The 24,229-nt window shown below is 38.1% G+C and overlaps 1 protein-coding gene across 2 annotated transcripts in view; it reads left to right on the top strand.

Annotated features, from left to right (window-relative positions):
• AFF2 (AF4/FMR2 family member 2) overlaps positions 1-24,229 on the top strand; it is a 3,001,139-nt gene that overhangs the window by 1,001,442 nt on the left and 1,975,468 nt on the right. The gene's annotated exons all lie outside the window — the stretch shown is intronic.

Genomic DNA, 24,229 nt, shown 5'->3' with positions numbered 1-24,229 from the left:
GGTTAGTATGGTGAAAACTTTGAAAGTTTCTAGTGTGTTCAATCCCCCACTTCACCCAGGTTTAAACACCTTTGAGAAGATGTGTGAAATTGATTTTTGGGCCATCAAAGAAAAGCGAATATACACGTCCCGTCCAGTTCAGTCTAACATGTCTATGACGGAACGTGGATTTATTCAATTACTTAAAGATTGTAATACAAGAGTTATGAAGCCTGATAAGGGGGGTGGCTTAGTCTTTATGGATCATTGTTTATATGTGGAGAAATTGATGGAACATTTAAACACTCCCAATTACACTCAGGTAACAATCAATGAGGTTAATGTAGCCTACAAGAAGGTAAGGTCAACCTTGGATGACTTGTTTGTGGAAGGTTCCATAGACATTGACCTTTACCAATATTTAAATATGATAGCTCCCAAAACACCAGTAGTGTTTGGGTGTCCGAAGATCCATAAGGACATAAAGTCCCCCCCTTTCAGACCAATAGTTGATGGCCGTGGTTCAATCACATACGCTTGTGCCAAATATGTTGACAGTTTGTTGAAGCCTTTTATTGAAACCGAACCACAGATTTGCAAAGACTCGTGGAGTTTTCTTACAAACATTAATTCCTTAGAATACCAACCTGAGGTGTATTTCTTAACCATAGATGTGAAAGATCTATACACAGTGATCCCTCAGGATTTAGGCACACAATGGGTAAGGGAATTTTTGCATAGTAAGAAAGCAAATGATAATATCATTTATATAATTGAGACCTTGCTAGAAATGGTCTTGAAGAATAATTTTATGTTGTTTGAGGGTATGTTTTTCCTGCATGTGGCCATGGGTTCTCCATGTGGCGCTAGTTTCGACAATGCCACTATGGCTTATTGGGAAAACAACTTGTTGTTTAAAGACCAACTATTTCAAAACAATGTCTCCTGGTATACTAGATACCAGGATGACATGTTTTGTATTTGGAATGGAGAACTGTCCATGATACCAGTCTTTATCGACAACATTAACAGGACCACAAGTTTTATAAAGTTTACTTATAACATAGGTATAACCGCGATCAACTATTTGGACATTTGGCTAGTTAATGACAAGGCTAATAGTAGATACAGAAGTTCTATATATAGGAAACCGATGTATTCAAACTGTTTCCTTCATTTTACTAGCAACCACCCGTACCAACAAAAGAAAGCGGTGGTCAAAGGCCAGATGGTGAGGGCTGCCCGTATGATTTCGGATGAATTAGGAGACTGAATGTGACCATCTGTGTAACATGTTTATTAAAAGAGGCTATCCTAGTCAACTTGTTAACAACACAAAAAAAGAAGTAGTTTTCAAGCGTAATGTTGGTTATTTTATTCCTTTATTAAAAGGACAATCAAGCTCATCTTCTCACTCAGTCCTTAATGGATTGGCTAGTCTATCTGATGAAATGCCAAATAAAAAAGCTGGTAATGTAAGTTATCAAGCCAGCTTTTTGTATACATTCTCTTTAGATTTTTGGTCTATTAGAGAGGCAATAAATAAAAATTGGGACCTCATTAAAAATGATGATTCCCTTTCTAGAATTCTTGGTTGTAGCCCTAGAATAGTATACAGACGTGGTCAAAATCTTAAAGCCCTCTTAGAGAGCAACATTAATAGCAGGAATTCTTATGGGAGAATTAATGGGATGTTTAAATGTGGTTCATGTTCACAATGTAAACACATTCTGGTTGGTAACCAGGTGGTTTTGAACCACAACACATACAAAATAAAAGGAAAATTCAACTGTGACTCTAAGGGTGTGATTTACGCTGCTTGTTGTAATTCATGCAACGTGTTTTACATTGGGAAAACGGAGAGACGTTTTAGGCAGCGAATATATGAGCATTGTTATGCAATAAAGAAGAAAGATTTTAACAATGCTTTAGCCAAACACTGCTCTGAATTTCCCGCACACACCTTTAGGTTCACAGTTTTACAACAGAGAATTGAGAACATTCGGGGGGGTCCTTGGCAAATTTTGCTCGAAATAGATGAACTGAAGTGGCAAGTGTGAACGAGGGCTCATATGCCCCCAGGGATTAATGACAGTATTTCCATTAAAAGTCTGTTGAAACTCCTAACTTTGAATAGATAAAAATTGAATACAATGCAAATATACAAAGTTCTTGCATATGACAGTTTAACCAGGAATTAAAGGTTGGTTAGTGCAGCGTTTGTTTAATTAGGTACTTTTTAGTCCTTATATTCACACAAAGGAGAACCAGAGAATTCATAAGTATTTTTATGAATTTGCCTTATTTAGTATGAATTTGATTTAGTGTTTTAAGTAGAGTATGTTGTTATTAAATTTGTATAGTTCAGTTTTTAACATGTATACACATATAAGTGTGTTTTTAAACATAAGATGAGATAGGAATATATATGGTTTTGTTCATCATTTCCTGTATTATAAGTTAATGAGTTATAACTTGTTATATAAAAGTAGGCTGCGATAATATGTTGTTATGGTTACTAACAACATTGCTTAATTGATGACATCACTGACTTGATTAGATAAAAGGCATTGGTTTACCATATTTTAACTGTTTGTCTGAAGAAGGCTAGGCACTGTCCTAGCTGAAAGTGTAATTTATAATAAATAGCACTAACTCTTTTTGGCCGACTTTTATTGCGTTCCGTTTCAGTTTAACAGTTCGTTGTTTGTGGATTTTTGGTGTTTTGTATGGGCAGGTAGGGGGCTGACATGCTGATTTCAAGTTTCACAATTCATCCAGTAAATCATAGAGAAGATAAAAAGGCAGATCAAATAGGTTGAATGAGAGAGATGTCAGAAAACGGAAAAATGGGGGGAAGAGGGGATTGTAGGAAATGCTATTTGCAGAAAGACATTGAAGCTAATTAAGGAGTCCCAGTAATTGGTCGGGTTTGGGAATAGATATTAGTAAAGGACTGGAATAGGAGGCTATTTTTTTTTTACACACATGAATTGATAAATGGAAAAGTAAAGAATTCTAGGTTGAGGAAGATGGTATGCAGGAAAAAAATGAAATAGAGTGATATAGTTTTCAGTAATAAATGGAGATGCATGGGGTTAAGTGGGTAAATGAGTGATGTGGGCTAATAAATTAAACATTTAGACTGAAGGAAGAGAGAACAAGAAATAATACAAACTGGTAAACAATGCAGAATGAAACCTGGAAATTTAAGATAAAGATGATCTGCAGAAATGTAATTTAATGTAATTTAAAAAGACACTAAAGAGCCTTGGAGACATTGAGAAATATCTGTAAATCAACAAATTGTAAGACTGGGGTAGAAGAACTCTTGGTGAACAAGTGTGGAAGTTGGAAATCAAGTAAGTTTATGATGTGCATAAGTATCATTTGCATGAGTTTTATTGCACAGCAAACAAAGAAGAATGGAAGGAAGGAATAACATACAAAAGTGTCAGAGATGTGGGAAGTCAGAAGTGGATAACATCCACATGTAGTTCTGCCTCCAAAGAATAGGGGTGCAGCAACAGGTAAAATGGTTTGGGAAGACGAATATAATAAATATGTGTACAATTGTTGTCGGTATTTTATGTCCCAGAAAGTGATGTGAAGGGAGCAAAGGAGCTGGAAAAGCTGGGGTTATACTGTTATAAGGACTGGAAAAACAGATCTAGAACTGTTAAAAGGTTCAAGGCTGAAGAAGGAGAACACAGGCGTTTTTAGACAACTGGAAAATAAGCAAGTGAATTCAGCAAGGGAGTGTGATAGACAATAGAAATGGGCTCCAACTGGAGGTTGGAATAGGAAAGCATCACTTCAGGCTGACAAGGACAGTGAAATGCAGTTTGAAGGCAGGACACTAAGACCTGTGTGAGTTAGTGACTGCTGTGTGATTGGACAATGAGAAGATGATGGTGAGTTAGTGACTGCTGTGTGATTGGACAATGAGAAGATGATGGGCAGGGTTCCCTCACCACAGAAGGATGGCTTGGGGAAAACACAGTGAACGGTTATGTGAGAGAGAGAGCATTAGCTGACATTTTATAAACTTGTTTGAAAGAACCATGGGGGCAGGGAGGGAGTTGCCTTACGATGATGAGATAAGGATATGCAGATAAGTCAGAGCAGGAAGAAGGTAATGTACAAATTTCAGATAATGAAAATGAACAATACTGGATTCAAGGAAATGATGAAAAGGAAGTGGGTAGAGTCTGAATGCAGGTTTAATTAAGGATGGAAAGTGTTGCACAACATGGAGGGTAATTATACCTTAAAAGGAGGATATGTGAGATCTGTTATAAAGTAGAGAAGGATTATGTGCAACAGCAATAATGCATCTTCTATTTACATTAAATAATGGGGTAATAAAGAAGGGAAAGCAAGAGTTAAAATCTGAAAAAGGTCTTCAGATTCCTATGCTGAAGTGTCTCTGTTTTGTATTGATTGTGAGTTAATACACCCAGAAGTAGACCTATGTTACTTTTTGCAAGGATAAGTGAACTGTCATGGGTTGCAGATTATTTCTATTTTACAGAATTTTATTGTGGTTATTTTTAGTTAGCATTGCAGTGGTGCTGCGGTAGCGTTGTCGCCTCACAGTAAGACGCTGTCCGGTTCGATTCTCAGATAGAGCGTCTTCTGCGTGGAGACATGCGTGAATGGGTGTACCTTCATTGAAGGTTGTGCATCAAGCCTGGCAAGTCGGTACATAAAAATCAACTGCCAATCATTAGCGGACTGGAGTGGTGACCCCTAACCAGGAAAAGCCGAAAGACACAAACAAATTGCAATGTTTACTTATATGCTACAAATATGTATAGTGAATTTTTGCACATAAGTGGAATTGTGCCTCACACACACACACACACACATACACGTTGCATCTTCTAATCTCTTCAGTCTGAAAAATAAAATATAATGTTAAACAAAATATACCCAAAGAATGCTGTTTCCCCAAAATTAATACTGCCCATGGAAATAAACATCATGGAAATTAAATAAATTTGTATACGCACTGAACACATTAAACAAATTAGTAAAATAACACACTCACTAAAACTATTCAATTGGAAAATTACATTACCAGCAAAAAAGCCTAATTCAAACTCTCAACGCTAAAAATAAACTGAATAAAAACAAACAAAAAAAAAAAAACAAAACTAACTAGCTATTCCTAAAATAGCACTGACAGCACTACTAAAATGCATCAAAATAGTGAAATGACACTTCAAAAATGATTATATATTATCTCAGAAATAGAATAAAATGTTAACCACAAGATAATCTTTTCATAGAAATCCATACAAATTGCATAAAACCTTATTCAATAGAAATGTATGCAATTAACATAGCCCACTTGTTTATTCATTTAAGCAGGCACAAATCAGCAGCAACTGTCTAAATGAGCTGTGATCAACTGAATGAGACATTTTACAATGCTGGTTTTTAATATGATGAATGGTGGATTCTGCACTAGATACTAATGTTGGTCCAGTTATGCAGTTGCACTGTGCTTCTGATCAATGGACCAACCAACTGCAAAGTGCAACTAGAAAAATGGAACAATAGCAAAGGCAGCTGAAACTCATTACACTTTTAGACCATTTTTTCTAGCTGCACTGTGCTGCTGATGAATAACTAAAAGACCTTGGTGAGTCCATTGACCCCATTTTGACTTTGATGAGGTCCTCTCTCATTGGCTGTAGAACTGAGGCATTAAAGGACCACAAACTGAATCTGTTAAAGAATGAATCTTAACAATAGAACACGTATTTAAAGCAATGCTAAAATTACAATGTGTCCAATGTTGTTTTACAGTAATCGGTGCAGTGATGTACTTAGTTATGGACGTAAACAAATATATATCTATATCTATATATCTATCTATATATACATACATACATATACATATATCTGTGTTTGTGTGTGTTTGTCTGTGTGTGGGTGCCTGTGTTGACTGATCTAAGTGCTCTCTGTGCCATTTGATCTAAGTACACAATATCAAAACACAAGAGATGGAATGAAAATAATTCAACACACACACTTTGTACAAACATAGTATAATTCAAATAAAGTTAAAAACAAAAAAAAAAAAAAGCTTATTTTTTATCTGAAATCCCTCCTGCATCCGAATGTGATGGGGTTTGCCCCCTCACACCTTAACATATATACCACAGTTGCTCTAAGGTGGGAAAAACACTGAAAGTGCACCATCAGATTCTACATTACATTCACTGTTGTAAAGCAAACTACTATATTACTAACAAATATATAAGTAAACGAGCCCCAATAATTACCAAATGATACATTTTCCTTATCAGAGTTGCATGAGTTAGTATGTATAGTAGGTTTACAATAGATTAAAAGAACAACAAAAAAGTTGGTAACAACTGCATAGAAACAATATACCACTCAAATATATTATGTATGTATTTGTCTGTTTATCTATTTATTTACATTTGTTTACATCTGTTTACAGGCGTAGAGTACAGATGAAGCATGTGCAACTTCAGGTCCAGCCCAGGTTATAATAAACATTACAAATGAGTGCAATTAATACAACCCAGAGGGAAAATACAATACAAATGCAAGATAACTGGTGTATAACAATTCGTTCTGTTATGTTGTACAAAAAGTCACAATGAAATCAATGTATTTTATCAAAAAAGCTATGGTACAATCATAGTTGAAGCAATATGGAGAGTTGCTATTTATAAGTATCACATAACTCACAACTGTGCTTTGTTCTATTGTTTTTTCATACAGTTTCATAAATGCAGACTGTAGCTGATTAACTCTGCAGTCATTGTTTTCAAACAACTTTGAGTATTCTGATGTATATTTGAAGGGTTGTATAAATATTTGTTTATTAAGTATCGGAAGCTGTGTTTGAAACATCAGATTCCTTTACTGTTTTTCAGACAGAACTGATTTCATGGAGCCCACCATCATTGGACAAAGAGTGGTTATGATAAAGGTTTTAACTAATGCACCAATTGCTACTTAAGCTATAATACATCAGGAGCTTCTACTCAAGCTATGAACCCATTCTATAGGTGTGTTTCTATCAAAGAGCATAATATCTGTCAAAGGTGCAGTTAAATTAATACCATTACTGAAGGCAGCAAGTTAGGATGTCTCAAAAATTAGCAGTACAAAACAAATGTTTGGCAAAGAACTGCATAATTTGAGAAGTGATGAAACAAAATGCGGGCATCACTAATGCCATTTGTAAATGATTTCTGATTTGTGTAATGCTGTTGCCCTAGTTTACAAGAGACAGTTACATTAAAGCAAGAAACTCTTTCCTTTCTTTTCTGTTTTATCATGAGGAAATGTGACAGCTACCTGCATTTTAGTAGCTGTGCATGTATTCCACTTTTTAGATGACTGAATTGTAGCTTGAATAATTTCTAGCACAATGCCTGGGACTGAATACACTAAGTAACATAAACTTACTCACTCAATAACTAAAATAAAATGAAATGTAAACAAACAAAAAAAAAACGATCCACTCAGTGGGGAAAAAAGACTACACCCTGAAGCATCTGTGATAAAAAGAGCTGTTTATTCAAATACCTTTCATTTTCTGAAGTGTAGAATTAGAAATCTCAGCAGACAGATCTCTAAGGAAACATCCACTGTGATTATCTCATTAAACACCAACGATATTGTTTAATTACACAATAAAACTGAAATATTTAATTTAAAAATAACTTGCCTTTCCTATTAGCATATTATTATTATTATAGGTAAAGCGATTTCATTCTGTCACTTAAACCTTTAAAAAGATGGATCAAATCATCAGTACAGTATTCACAGTTAACTAAACTGTTTTAGCAAGGATGTCAAAGCATTCATTTGTTTATGTTTGTTGCAATGAACTTAATATGTAAAGCTGCAGGATCTGAGGATTTAGATTTATTTCAGTATTTATGTCTTTCTGAAGGAACAGCTTATCACCAGATTTTATTAAAATAACAGGCACTGTGTACAGATGATTTGCTGTCATATGTCAAAGTCTTATATTACATGCCTTGTTTGTTCAAGCCTCTAACAAATGTTTATTGTTTATGTACACATTTAAATCTCTACAGATTGCACCTAAAAATAATTGATTACATTTTACAGTGCTATGTAAATTACATTGATATTATGCTGTGTAAGTATTCCCTACATATGACAGGATTTCTTGCAATCAGCAGAAAGATTCATTTTAAAGATGTGAATATAGATAACTGCATTGTCTAATAGTTAATAGCTATCTAATAGTCCACATGTGAATTTATTAAGAAGTGTACATTGTAAGCCCACATATATAGATTATGATATGAAATGTTTTCATTCAGACATAAGATTACATTATGTTTATAGCAATTGTTATATTTGCTTTTATCTGCTGTACTATATATTCAAAAACTCACTTGAGTCCCATTATTATATATTGAAGAAAATCTACAACTTAACAAATAGCAACTTATAGAAGGCAATTTTTCCAGTCCCAGCTCTTTAAAAATTCAAGCCATAGAAAAAAATATATAAATAGATAGATGGATGTATTACATTTAGACCAACAGCAGCAGAGACCAGGGCTAAAGGTGGAGGTGTCTCAATCTATGTCAGCAGCAAATAAAACTCTAGGTTGGGTAAACAAGATAATGCCTGAGGTTCATTCATGTCCAAATCTCCATAGACAAGGTTCCCTACTGTTGTGGACAGTTACAGGTCACACTGTATGACCCATGAAGCTCACAATTCTTACCTAGACCTACTAGAGGTGCTCACCATTTAACCAAATACCCTGTTCATTGGAGACTTTAACTACCACCCCTCTATAGACTGGGAAACCTACACTGCCTGTAACTCACAAGCATGACATTTCCTGGACTTTACCATCATGAACTCACTGGCCAGATAATGCACTCTTCAACCAGAGTATTAACCACTGGACCTAGTACTCACCAACATGGGACAGCATTGCACCCCCCCCACCCCATGTCATTTCCTCCTTAGTGAAGTTGGACCAAAAAGCTGTCTCCCTTAAAATGAAAATCAGACTAGAAAATCCAACTAAACAGTTAGAAACTATAGTAAAGCAAACTACGTCCTATTAAGTAACAGTTTGTCAAAGTTCATGGCTCCCCCAAACCCTGAGAAAACAGCTACCTATGTAGAATTATTTACAAAAACTCTGCACAAACATGTAAATGGCTGCACTGAAGCTGCATTACTAACCAGAAGCAAGTCCAGATCTAACACCAAAAACAAACCACATAGTTGGAATCCTTAACAGGCTATCTAACAAAAGAAAAAAAAGTCATGGCTAAAATCAGAAAGAACAACTCTCTCAGAAACAAGAGCTGTATGATTCAACTAAACAAGAAAGTAAGAGGTCTAATAAATGCAGCAAAGCCAATTGCAAGGTTGGGATAGTCTCCCGGTCTAGGACAATCACAAGGCCTAATTCAACTATTTCAGGAAAATATGCAGAACTAGTGCTAAATAGCAAAACTTTTACTGACCAGGGTGACATAGCAAACCTACTGGCTGATAAATTTAGCTCTAAGTTCACCCCCTACCCCCACTACCATATGTGAACTCTCTCTTAGCATTCTCCCCCCAAATATCAATAGGTAGCAGGTCTTAAGAGGCGCTTATACTAAGGTCAAAAGCACTGCTTCAGTGGGCCACAACAATATCCCTCATTGCCTCCTAAATAGCCTAAAACATAACCTAACAAACCACTTCAGGCTGTCTTCAACTACAGCCTCAAAATAGATAAAGTGCCAGGTGACTGGAAGGCTGCAGCAGTCATCCCACTTCATAAGGGTGTACCATCAACTGACCCTGGGAACTACAGACCTATCAGTCTGACAAGTCTAATATGCAAAGTTTGGCAACCTACAGACAATGGACGTATCCCAGTTTGGCTTTAAGAGAAGGTCTTGCCTACTTAACCTGGTAGACTTCTTTGAGACGGTCACCATGGCTGTGGATGATGGGAAAACTGTGCATACCACCTAATTTGACTTGGCCAAGGCATTTGATACAATACCCCACTCAGCTATTGTTGACAAACTCTAAGAACTAGCCATAAACCTCTACATAACTCACTGGATGGCCAGCTGGCTCACAGATAGAACCCAAGAAGTCAAACTCAGTGAGACCACTTCAATTAAGAGGCAGGTCACCAGTGGAGTACCCCAGGGCTCCATGCTGGGCCCACTCCTGTTTGGCATCTACTTCTCGGAAGTCAAAGCTAATGTCAAAGCCCTTTGGCTCACCAAGTTCACAGATGACTGTAAATTGGGAGCTGCTATAGATTAACCCCATGACACTAACATCCTACTAGAGGGTCTAACACACACAAATGACTGGTATGAAAGGCACAGATTAAAACTCAATGCAAAGAAATGTATTATAGTGCCCTTTGAGAAATCATCCAAACAAGCTAATTACTTCACTGATAAACCCCAGTAAGAGATGACATGATAGTTAGGGATCTGGGAACATACATAGACAGTAATCTAACATTTAACCAACACGTAGCCAAGATAGTAAGAAAATCATTCTATGTCACCCAACTCATAAGCAAGGGTATGGCATCCAGGTCCAAGTAATAGTACCACTCTAATCAGCCCTTATCAGACCCATCATTGAGTGCAATGACTCTGTTGAGATGTTCCTAACTAGGCACTTGCAACAGCTGGAATGTCCTGAAAGGTTCCTCATCAGGAGAATCCAAGGTATGAATACTCTGCCCTACACAGATTACCTTAAGGTCCTATTTCTGTACTCTGACACCCACAGGTTACTGACAGGTGATCTATGCCTAACATATAAGGCATTCTCAAATCCAGATCTGATGAATCTTTTGCACATTCACAAGACAAACTGCACTGGAAATACTAGATCCAAGGACCGAACTTTGTCTGCAACATAAATAGAACCTACTGGAGGGACTAATATGTGCCTCAAAGAATCCCTGCACTATGGAATAAACTCCCTATTCATATACAGAAGTCATCCCTGACCCTATTCAATATAAACTTTGATCAATGGATGAGAAATCTCAAATCCGTCCTCAGTCTGACTCCCGTGTCTCTGATGGAAAGGGGTTGACAGTAAGTAAATTAATCCACAACTAACATATCCCTCCACATAACCTTACCTACCTCTTTACTAACGTACTCCACCATACATGCACCCAAGGTACTCTGGGACAAAACTGGGTTGAGTTTTACAGCTAAGCTTGCAAAGATCTTGGTGGTCATTAGTGTATGAATCTATAGATATAAATTTAAATGTAAAAATATATATATTTATATGTGTGTGGGGGGGGGGGGAGATAATCATTGACTCCTTTAAATCATTTGCTCATCAATGGAGTGAATGACTGTGAAATGTAATCAGGTGTTTTATTCATCAAAGTATTGAGATTTCAGATGAATAGAATGTCAAATTCCTGAGGATAAGGTAAGTATGGTGTCAGAAATTACAGATATTCTGAAAGTGTTGCTATTAGGGGGGTGGGTGCGTTTGTGCAAGGTTAGGTTGCTTAGGGTGAGAGTAAGGACTAAGTAAGGGGATAGATTCACTGTAGTGTGTGTGTGCGCGTGTGTGTGTGTGTGTGTGTGTGTGTGCGTGTGTGTGCCCAAGATGGCTTGTGTAGTGGCAGTGTTACACTAATGTTTTTCCTAGGGCAGGTACATGATTGCAGACGTTGGAAATGCAGTAGTATGTGTTATAAATAATTATTTGCGGAAGTGTGCATATTGAAAAGGACCGCACACATGAATGTCAGGAATGAAGACAGGGGAGGAGGACAAGTTAAACATAGTAATGTACAGCAGAAAAAGGCATGTCTATGTACATACGCCACAAAGACAAGACAGTTGTAGCATGAACAGTAATCACGTGTACATAATACAGTATGTACTGCTGCTTACACCTCCTGTGTGGGTATATACATATCACACAGTTATTGTATATTACGTGACTGTCACACAAGGTCACATACCAATAGAGATGAGTGGATGTGATATAGGCACCATGACATGATCACTGGTGGGGGTATCAGCTGGTCCAGGGCATTAAATTGATGAATAAAGTAATGAACAATTTCAGGCATCCGTAAAATATTATTAAAATGAAGACAGATAATATAAATTCTCTCTTAATTTCAAATAATATAAAGATTTTTCTTACACATTATTTCCATACAAGGGTTCAGTTTGCATAGATTTCTAGCTAAGTGATTTTTATAATTGCATCTAGGAGTTTGCAGAATATGAGAATCCTGGACATTGCTGTGAACACAGCCACAGGAAATCATTTTTATTTGGTTGGCATGGAAACTGAACAGTGGTACTACAGAGTGACTGTTCAATCTCATGACATGCGGAGTGACCAGTTCAGGGCCTTTTTTGTTGTATCAAGTGTAACACAAAAGAAACAAACCTGAGGATTCAATAAACTCCATGTTGGTTTAGAGCAATGGATGCATGGAGTTTACATGTTTGTGTGATGAGCAGCAATGCTAACTGCATATGCATGCCATGTATCAAGCTTACACAAAAACAAGCGTAGTTTCATGGTCGAAATAATGCAAAGCAGCAAGAACACCTGCAGACATGCAGAAAGGTTTACTACAGGCAAACTAGCTCTGCACAATTGCATGGGTAGCCACATTGACTACCAGGGTTTAGTGTAAGGCAATGCATAAACATCTAACATATTATATGAAAGTGTAAGCAGTGCAGAGTGCTGTGCAAACCTGTTTTAGGCATACTGAAATAAAGTTTTGGTGGTGATCAGTAAGGGTACATAGTATGTATTATAAATAATTATTTGCGGAAGTGTGCATATTGAAAAGGACCGCACACATGAATGTCAGGAATGAAGACAGGGGAGGAGGACAAGTTAAACATAGTAATGTACAGCAGAAAAAGGCATGTCTATGTACATACGCCACAAAGACAAGACAGTTGTAGCATGAACAGTAATCACGTGTACATAATACAGTATGTACTGCTGCTTACACCTCCTGTGTGGGTATATACATATCGCACAGTTATTGTATATTACGTGACTGTCACACAAGGTCACATACCAATAGAGATGAGTGGATGTGATATAGGCACCATGACATGATCACTGGTGGGGATATTTAGCAAGGACAGTACATATAAAAGGAGTTAGGAGCATACTGTGAGCTGTGCAAAATGAGTTGCCTGAATATGACTGTAATGTCAGCAGAGGTCTCAACCAAGGGGGACACACAGTAACAGGTTCATGAACAAGAGTAGATAGAAGCATGGACAATATCAGAATAACACCACCAATAATCTGTGTGATTGACATAAAATATGTGGTTGTGAGTTATTATACGTGGTTCTGCGTGAGAACAGTCATGATTTGTCAGTAGTCTAACATCCTAACATCCCTCACTCTTCAGAAAATATTGCTACCTCATTCTACACACACTTCACACAAACCATACTATCACTAGCTAAGCAACACAACCCCCCTCCCCTACAACTGACACCTTCAACTAGTAATCTCCCCACTGCCTTCTCTTTATCTCCTCTATCTACCTCCAACATAAAAAAATCTCTTAACTAAACTTAAGCACACCAAATTAGCAGCAGACAACCTCCCAAGTGAATACCTACAAATCGCAGCTGATGCTCTGGCCTACCCAGTATCCATCTTGATTAACCAATATCTGTCAGATAGTTACGTTCCCACACTGTGGAAAATATCACATATAATTCCCCTCCACAGAACTAACTAATTACCGCCCCATAGCTATTCTCTCTCTCCACTCTCCAAAATATTAGAGACATGCATACACACTCAGGTCTCAGACTACCTCCTTACTAACAACCTCCTTTCCAATACTCAGCATGGTTTCCGACCAAACCATAGCACCACCACTGCCTTACTCTCCTTTACTAACACTATCCTTCAGCATAAAACCAATGGCTATCTCTCCTCTGCTACTTTCCTAGACCTATCTAAAGCATTTGACATGGTCCCACACAAACAACTTATCTCTGTCCTCAATAACCTATCCTTCTCACAATCAGTCACCAACTGGTTTCAGAGTTACCTGTCTGACCGCCAACAATCCGTTGTATGGCAGAATGACACATCTCCCCAACTACCTGTCTCCGTAGGGGTTCCCCAAGGATCCATCCTTGGACCCCTACTCTTCTCTGTTTTCACCAATAATCTAGCCTCTGTCACCAAGCATGGCACACTCATACAATATGCAGATGACTCAACCATCATCTGCTCAGCCCAGTCCCTTCCTAAACTGCAAAAAGTCACACAGGAAGCCTTTCCTTCTGTTGAAACTTGGTTATCCGATGCCCAATTAATACTCAACCTAAACAAAACTAAACTACTCATCTTCCAACCCACCAAACATACTCAAAACAACTCTCACTTCAACATCACAGCAAAAGACAACACCACTATATACCCTACTGAACACACCAAATTGCTAGGAGTGGAAATAGATAATAAACTAAAATTTGACATTCAAATATCTATGACCATAAAAAAGTCCACAAAAAACTCGGAGCATTATACAGAAATAAGCAACTTCTCACCAAAGCAGCAAAGCTTTCAATAGCAAATTCCCACCTTATATCCACCCTACTTTATGCCGCTCCAATATATACCAACCTAAGGCAATGCAATCTAAACAAGCTAGAGACCTGCTACAGCAAAATTGCCAAATTCGCCACAGGGGCATCCTACCGTAGTCACCACTGTATGACTTGCTGAACTGGGCTGGCTTGAACTCCCTCACCTCCTTCAATGGTATCAACTCTCACTCACCCAAAAACTAGTAAACCATCCACTAAATGTCCCATCCCTCCAGAATCTACTCCAACCCTATCGCACCACCGGACCACTAAGATCCAGCAACAAAAATCACTTGCAGATCACTAAAGCCAATAACTCTGCTGGTGAAGCACTATTCTCTTGCAAAATAGCCAAATTATGGAACTCCCTCCCACCCCACAATTACCTCCATACCATCATGCACCCACTTCAAAACTTTACTAAAAGCGCACCTAAAAACATGGTGGCTATGCCCTTGCAACTCCCACTCTAATATCACCCACCCCATCCAACCACTACCTTTCTTTCCACTCCACTAACTACCTTGATTATAGAAAGCTTTGATGCTCATAAGCCTAGTACTTATTATACAGCAGGAACTTCTTATTGTAACATTTGTTAATATCTGTTATGTACTTCACAGGTAAAGATTCTAGTTGTTTACTGATGTACTATGTTCTTCATCTGTAAATATGTTGTAAGTAATTGCTATGTAAAATTTTAATCTCTATACAATCCAATGTAACTACTATCTGTTTATTTTAACTGTGGAGCTTTTCTCCCCAGGTCTCCGCTAAAAATGGGCCTACGTCCAGTCGGACACTCCCGGTCAACAAATATAAATAAATAAATAAATAAAATAAATAAATAGTCTATAAGGGGAATCCATCACACCCGCCTCAAAAATTAACAGTTTTTGGAGGTGGTAAGAGGGAAACTGTTACACCTGTAGTTTACATTATGAGCAGTCCTGGCTAGTTGACAGCTTATGCATGGCATGTATATGCCACAATCCACACTGTCACAAATGTAACCCATGCCATCAATGTTGTCATTCAGCTATGTATTTTCTTTGTGTACCACACATGCATCTTGTATAGCACCATGAAGTGAAGTCTGGACTGTCAACTTCTAATAGTTATGCATCAAAAAGAATACTTGGCTATGGACAATAAGATATGTAGGAGCTCAGTGTGGCAAAAGTGATGCATCCCTGGAAGAAGTGTTGGGAAGGTACAAAAGAGTGCATCGTACTCAATTATTGGTGTGATGAGGGCTGAGAACCTTGGCACTATAATTCCCTTTGATGTGGATGTCCTGCACATACTCAGGAGTTGTGCTACATACAAAGGATTAGTCACCACTGTGGGCATATGCTGGTGGATATTCCACATGCAGTCTACCTGAGTGCACAGGTCACACACACTTGGTCTACTCATAAGAGTCTGCTGTCTATATTGTAATTAGCTTGTGTATTTGCTTTCATAAACAGACTAATCCACCCTTGATTTTTTTTCATCTGCTGTGCCTCCATGGCTCTGGCAACAATCCTTTGTGTATGTTAATACTGTCCGAATTACACAGTGATTGTTAACAGTTTGCAGTTCTCCACAAAGCTGGTTAGACAAAGGATGTCTGTTAGTCTTGACTTCTAAGACTTCAATAATGAACACGAAAGGAAATTTTTGAAAAAGAGATTAAACCAAAAAAAATACAAAACAGCAGTCCAGCCTTCAGTCCAATAAGACCACTGTCATTAACAAGGAATTAAAATGACAACTGAGGCTGAAATCTAATGCGTTTCCAGGGATAAATGAATACATAAGTGTTAAACGGGAAAGCATCATTTGTATAACTGTAGTAAGGAGAGAACATATATTTAAAGCTTTTAAAGTAATGTATACAGCTTTAAGGGTCAATTTTTCAATTGAAATGTGAATGGTATAAAAGCTTTGTAAACGTGTAACTTAGTTATCTGAGGAAGTCTTGAGTCTCAAGATGAAAGCATTAATCTGCAGTGTTTTTATTACTATTTTATTAAAACTTGGTGTTATCAGAATGAACATGAAAGGGCCTAATACAGAATACTGAGGCACGGACCTGGTCACTGAACTCTATATAGAGGTGACGTCACACATTTTGACATTGTGTCCTGAATGTGGTCCATTTCTCTACCCACCTGGTGATGTACTGTAGGTGTTTAAGACAGTTTCTCTGTAATAGCCAAGTGTGGATTTCTGTTAAATGCCTTGGTGAGGTCCAATCACGCAGGATGATGGTGTTTTCCTCATGCATGCCCTCGGTAACCTTCTTGAAAACATCAAACAGATGTAGCAGACATGATGTAGCCTTAAAACAAACACGGGTGTGGTACACAGGAGACTACATGGGTCCTTCTTGATAAAGTGCATGATGACTCATTGGTCTGCCTCAGAGATGAGGAGAGTCAGGCATTTAACTCCATGCATCAGGTGATGGTCCTCCAGTCAGATAGAGGACTGTTGCTGTACACACATCTATGTGAATATTAGGCTTTCTGAAGGATGTGTTGAAGTAGGGATCCAACTGTGTCTACTAGGTCAGGTTTTAGGTCATGGTTGGGATGTTGTCAGGGCCATTGATTCTGTGTTATTAGTCGTAGACAGTGAACAGATGAGCTGCTCTCCTGAGAAGAAAAACTGATGTTTGCATGTATACTTTGGCTGATGACCAGTTGCAACACGGGGGATGATTTCTGAGACACTGTCAGCCAGCAGATTGTCTATTTTCTGCAGTTGATTATGGCTGTTGGCTGTGTGCTTAGCTGTGTATTCTCCTTAACATGTCATATTTATTGAAATATGTGACTTGTGAAAACACCTCCAAAAAAACCTTGGACATGCTTTACATGTCACACACTGGTACTGTTCGCACAGTCATACAACTGTACCGATGTCACGTAATTACATTAATCGCACAACATATGCCTATATGTGTTTAATGATAAAGCTGTGTTTGAGTGGCCTGATGCCATGTAAGGACACATTACAAATCAGTTGTTTATGGCTCATACAGCACATTTCCTGACACAAATGTTAACAGTCACACAATGGTGTTGCTGACCACATCAGTATGCACATACAATGAATTACACAAACCTGTAACTGAATCAAGACATTTGATATTTCTGTGTATATCACAGCATTACAATATGTGGATGAAATAAGTCTCATGTGCCCATGTAATCAGTATGAATTTTTACATTGATGTCTGTCATATCACAGAGCATTTAGTGATAGTAGGTAGAGTCATGCACACCTGTCCATACCGCAAGTGTCTCTTTGATGATGGAATGAGAACTGTGTAGAATGTCGATCTGCTCCACTACAACACATGCCTTAATAAGCCAACAATATGCATAAAAGTTTATCATACCATGTCAACAGTTCTCAGGGGGCATATTACTACAGATGTTATAGAAGGAACATGTAATAAAATGGCAGAAGTGGCCATCAGTGCATGAACTCACATCACAGATTGTAATACCCTCTTGTAGTAATACTGTACATCCACACCTCAACATAGCATGTCAATGACAGCAACATTGACATGTCAAATATTCATAGGGTCATAGGACATTATTAAGCTAACAGCCAACATCAAATAAAATCCTATCCATTATTATACCATTTAAAACAAGCTCCTTATATCTACATAATGGAAGATAGTAAGACTGTTCTGCCTGTGTGTATATTTATTGGATTGCATTACATACTGTCACTGTCCATATGGGACATGTGCAGCACACCATGACAGAATTAGCATCACACATGCAGTGGTCTGGAGATGGCTTGCAGAGGCTCATGGAAGGCCTTTGCTTCACGATGCGTGTATGCATGTTTGACATGAGAATATACTCAACTCCTCTGCAGGATGGATGTCATGTGGCCAGAGGAAAAAAGAGGATGGTGGATGCACGGGGATACATTAAATGTTCCCCTAAGTGGTAGTGAAATGAAGAGTAATTCAAATGAACATACAGTGGCTATAATGTACGACGAACCACAAATATAGCAGTAGATTGGGTCTGACTTGAACATTACAACTGTGTAGGTATGCAAGATGAATGCCATGCAGTGTAACACAAGCACCCCATATATGCCTGACTTTAACACTGTAAAGTGACAAGAGCCAGCACACAACCTCCAATAGAAACAAGTTTATTTCCACATACCAGTTTCAGCTGTTAAAGCCTTCATCGGTGCCATTGGGCATTAATAGCCAAAACCGGTATGTGGAAATAAAGTTGTTTCTATCAGAGATTGTGTGCTGGTTCTTGTGGTTTTACTTGACTTTTGTGTTTCGCTATGCACCTGGACCTTACATGAGGGAAATCAGTTGGTTTGTTGTGACTTTAACACTGTCACATTGCACTTTATGGAGTATGGTAGTGTCACTGTGTGCTGAAAACAACAAGTTGGGAAAAAGTGTCTGACATGGATGTGAAGTCACATCTCTGTGTAAAACTGTCTGAAAAGTAATATTTGGATGTATACACACTCAATTTGCCTGCTGTCAGATTAAAATCCCTGTATATCTAGGTAAGAAAGCTTGAGAACATAGTACTTAATGTTACTGACACAGCACAAGTTTGTCTTGAATATTGTCAGACTGCATGTTCTACAGGATGACATTATCAGTGTATGTTATAAGAAGATGTTCTGAGGAGTGTCTGACATAGCTGTAGATTTACGTCATTCTAAAATTGCCATCATACTGATTGTTGAATGCACATACAAACCAGTTGAATGCAGTGAGACCAGAACCCCTACCTAACTAGCTACAGAGCATAGTACTTGCACCACAGCACAACTCTGGCTTCTGCAGTGCCAGACAGCACTTTATAGCTGTTGATAGCAGTGTCGGGTGAGAAGAAGATGGTAGTAGGAGTGTCTGACATGCTTGTCTAAAATGATCACTTAAATATCAACCAAGTGAACACAAACATACACACACACACAGACACAATTTGACCACAGTGAGAATAGAACTCCTACCTCCTACCTATTTATGGCACATAGTACTTAACGCAAGCACGTCTAGCTTTTATGATGTCAGACAATACTTCATAGCTAAAGTATTTTGTTCCCATCTTCAAAACACAGTAGATAATTATTGCCTGAAGTATGTTTTTGCCTAGCCATACTGGTCTTTATATATGTGACATTATCATAATATGATGTGAGTAACATATCCTGCTATGAGTGGTGTACATTAAAAGACAGCTTTTCAAACTAGATGCAAAAAGCTGTGAGGAATGCATGTAGCATAACTGAAATATATGCAGCTGTTTTCAATATGGTTGTGTACATTAGACACACACTTTTTTGTGATCAGCATGGATGAAAATGTTTATGTTCAGTACTCATATCTGTGAAGAATTGCAGTCCACATTAATACATGTATAAGACAATCTGAATGTCTATTATCAGTATAAAGGTTTACATGCTGTAACAATGCAGTTGTGCAACTTACCTCTGTACTATAGGTGACCTTTGGGAACTAGTCCTGACATACCACTTTTCAAGTGCACACATGACTCAATGTAAATTTCTGTTCAGTCATGTATTTTAATGGGATGAAGACTAACTGGACAATACACATAAGTAATACATGCTAATTGACACTTTCCATGGTGCACTACCGAGCAGCTGGTTTGTGCGATTGATGGCAAAGTGTTTGCGCATGTGAGATGCACATTTAATGACTACTACTTGAACTTGAGAAGTATGTATCCACATTAGCTATGGTAGAAATAGCTAACAGATACTATGGCATTCATAGGTAGTTCATATCCGAAATATGTCATATATTTTAGGACATTAGAAAAGTATTTATATAGCTTATCCCATTTTCACATATTGAAGAGATGAGCAAATGCAGGTATCTGCTTCACTGAGAAAATTATAACAGTTCTGGTTGGTTTGCTTTCCTCTGCACAAACATGCTAAGCAGAGAGGCATGATAGTCAGCACTTTCGACAGCATTGAGTGGAAGAAAAACACGTGCCGTCTCGCTGTCTCTGGCAGCAGATATTACAGCAGTGAGCTCTTACTTTGAGCACAGATGAGAAAGGCTTTGACTCCAGATCAATCGAATTTTTTGCTTATGTATTGATGATGTAATTAAATAATTACAATTTTTTTCCATATGAGAGGGACTGACTACAGTGAAGTACTGCATAAAAACAAACACTAAATTTATGTCAACAGTACACATATGGATTTGCATATGTATATACCTTCAGTGGTTTGTATGACATTTTTAATGTGTGTCTTTTTCTATTTTAACTGTGTGCTTCTTTAGCACAGCAGGTTTAAGCAGCATTGAGTAGAGGTAACTGCACCATGCCATAGGACGTGAACAGCCATTCACCGTCATTTGGCATTGGTTTTCAATGCCAAACTCTGCACAACCACAGAGGACAAAATGTGAAGGGCTTCTTTGGGGATTTATTATTTATGTGTGTGGTGTGTGATTCTGATTTTTGCTGGATTAAAGGTGTGAAAATGTGGTAGATAGGATAGTGGTGAAATGGGGGCAAGGTGGGGGAATAACAAATGGAAAGTAAGGTAGTAATGTGCAGGCGGGAACTAGGAATGAACCATAGCTATCCACTTCAACAGTGTAAATGAACATGGATAGAATATTGAATGAATTTGAATTGTCACCTCAGCAAAGATGGGTGTCAGCAGTACATTAATGTCTATAGCCAATTATTCTGAATCAAGTGTTTTGAGAAGACACACGTGTGAAGTGGAAAGTAGAGAGCTATGTATGGAATATTTTTTTTGGGAGGGGGGACAGGTGCCCAATTTTGAGTATTTATTTCAGTAAGAAAGAAATGTTGGGTAAGGAACGTATGTATGTCAGGGTCAGGTAAGTAGGGTCGGAAGTGGGTGCAGACAAACAGGACATACAAGACAAGAGACAGGGATGGTGAGAGACACAACAGGTTGGGGGACATCATGATTGGGGATAAGGAAAGGGACATTCGGTGTCCATGCCCATTAAGTATGTGGACAGTGAGAATCTAGTCCTCACTCTCAGAACTGTCATCACCATCCCCTTCCTATGCTTGCTGTGGAAGTGTTTCACACTTTTTTGTCGAGCATTCTGGCAATCATCTTCTCAATCCAGCTGTGGCAACCACCAATGGTACTTTTCATGAACTGACACACCATGCCTGGCATCTCCTGGAAGGTGACAAAATCACCACCTCTGCCAATACTCCTGGAGGGTACCACTGCACCAGCTGCAAGAATAATGCTACCTGATGTCGAGGGCCCAGGTAGTGCAGGGGATGTAGAGGCAATGCTGCCAGTTTGGATCACAGATGTGCTGGGCATCTGTGTGGTAGCCACTGGAGGGGTAGCAGGCTTAGCCTCACTGGCTAGCCTACCTCCCTGTGCTGGCATTCATTTTGTCAGTTGTCAGAAACTGATAATAAAATAGGGAGATAAGTGGGGTGTAGGGTAAGAGAGAAAAAACAAAAAGATAACTAGAACCCTCATATGTCACATACAATAAATTAGTATGATATAAATAAAAAAAATACTTTTACATTAACTCTGCATTTTAAAAACTACAAACTATGACTGATAATCGTTCCAAATAATCCTTACAATATGCAAATATTCCACATATGCTGTATAAAATAAAACTGCTTAAGTTAACAGCATGGCATGTATGCCAGTAATGCTGAAATTATTATCTAATAATTTTTAATTATGTTACAATATATTTACCTGTGGGATTACAGTTGACTCCTACAGGTGGTTTTCAGCTATATATGAAGTATGTGTACTTGATTTTACAGTTAAGATATGCACACTTAATTTGCTACTAATGTATAGAAGAGCAATGCATTTGATAAACCATATTATTTTGTAATGCATACATACCCCTTGCTTTTCTAAGTCTTTCCAAATGCTCATCATGGGCATCCCTGTTCACTGCAATCTCCTGGGTGGTTTTAAAAGAGAAAGGGGAGAAAAAGAGAAGAGCATTACACATACCAGTCCTGGCGTTACCCAGCTCTCTGTATAAGTTAAAGTATCTTAACTGTGTACTTACACAGCTGTGGAATGTCAGCAGTCCTAAACTCATCCAGCCACTGGTCAAGTTGTGCCTGCTTTTATCTTTTCAGGTCATTGTAGTGGTGTCTGCATTGTTCCCCAGTGTGTGGAATGCCAGTCACACTCTAGACAGCCTTGGCCAGACTATTCCAAGCCTCTGGCTTGTATTAAGACCCGGAATAATTTCCCTGTCGTAGCCTATGGCATTTTACAAGGTGTTCAATGAATATTCCGGACTCCTCTGCAACCCATCTTTGAGTTCTGAATTATACACCTTCCCTTCTAGCTCTGCCATGTCTGTACAGGTCAAATAGCAACACTTGAGTGTTTTCCCACCATTTCATGTTTTCTTGTTTTATAGCTAGTGCACAAACCTGCACAATGATGTCAACTGTATTTTTGTGATGTTAAGCAGAGAGTAACAATGCCAAACAGAGAGGAATGCAGTTTATGAAATAGGAAGGGTAATGTGACACTTGTCATTAGTTTATGGGTTGGTTGCTGCTGTACCTGTTAGTTGATTTAACTTTACAGACATTTGGGTGTATAAATGGTATGACCTGACACATTTTTTGTGTAGCTTTACACATTGATGAAAGTGGAATTCAAACCTATGTACAATACATAAAACATATTCTTCTACATACATGTTTTTTTTTATCCTAGCTCATTAACTATACAGACACATTATAGAGTGAGTGGTTAACCATGTATGTGTGTGACCTGACACGGCCCTGGTTTATACATTCATGTGTATATGACAGTCATTGAAGTATGATGTCCATTCCAGGCCAGAAAAGACACTTTCATGTACAGAAACATACTTGCCAGTATACCATCAGTCACGCATATAATTCATATGGTCGCCAGTGCTATATATGCTATGAAGTGTGCTAGATTAGAACCCTGGCTCACCTGTACTGTGGGCATTAACTTATACAAACTGCCACAGGGAAGGTCGGGCTGCAAGTTTGTTTTTACAGTCATTACTGCACAGTGCTCATTGCAGCTGAGATCTTGTTTGTTAGACCTGCTCATTAGTTACACATATGCATTAAAGAGTTGAGTGTTTAACCATGTATGTGTGTGTGACATCAAAATTCAAAAAATAAATGTTTAATTGTAGAACCATAATTCTACTGATACCCACAGTTACACATTTAATATATATGATATCCTGTGTATGCTCAATGCACCTGCTATACATAGTTATTTCTATGTTTAATTATTTTTCCATTGTGAATTTTTATATAGAGTAATGTGGAACAGCAGTAATAAAACTTTTAACTTTGCTAGATTAGAACCCAGGCTCACTTGTATTGTAGACCTTAACTTACACCTGCTGTCACAGGAACAACTAGGCAGCAGCTGTATATTTTCACATTCATTACTATGTATAGGTGCTGACTGCTGAGCAATGCCACTTAGCATGTTTGCACGGTAGAAGACCACACGTGATATAATGTATACGTTTTGAAATTGGCAAGTGTCTGTTG

Source organism: Protopterus annectens, chromosome 15.part0 (assembly GCF_019279795.1).
Source record: "Protopterus annectens isolate FY-2018-M chromosome 15.part0, PAN1.0, whole genome shotgun sequence".
Classification (NCBI taxonomy): domain Eukaryota; kingdom Metazoa; phylum Chordata; order Ceratodontiformes; family Protopteridae; genus Protopterus; species Protopterus annectens.
This window is presented reverse-complemented; position numbering and strand designations above follow the sequence as displayed.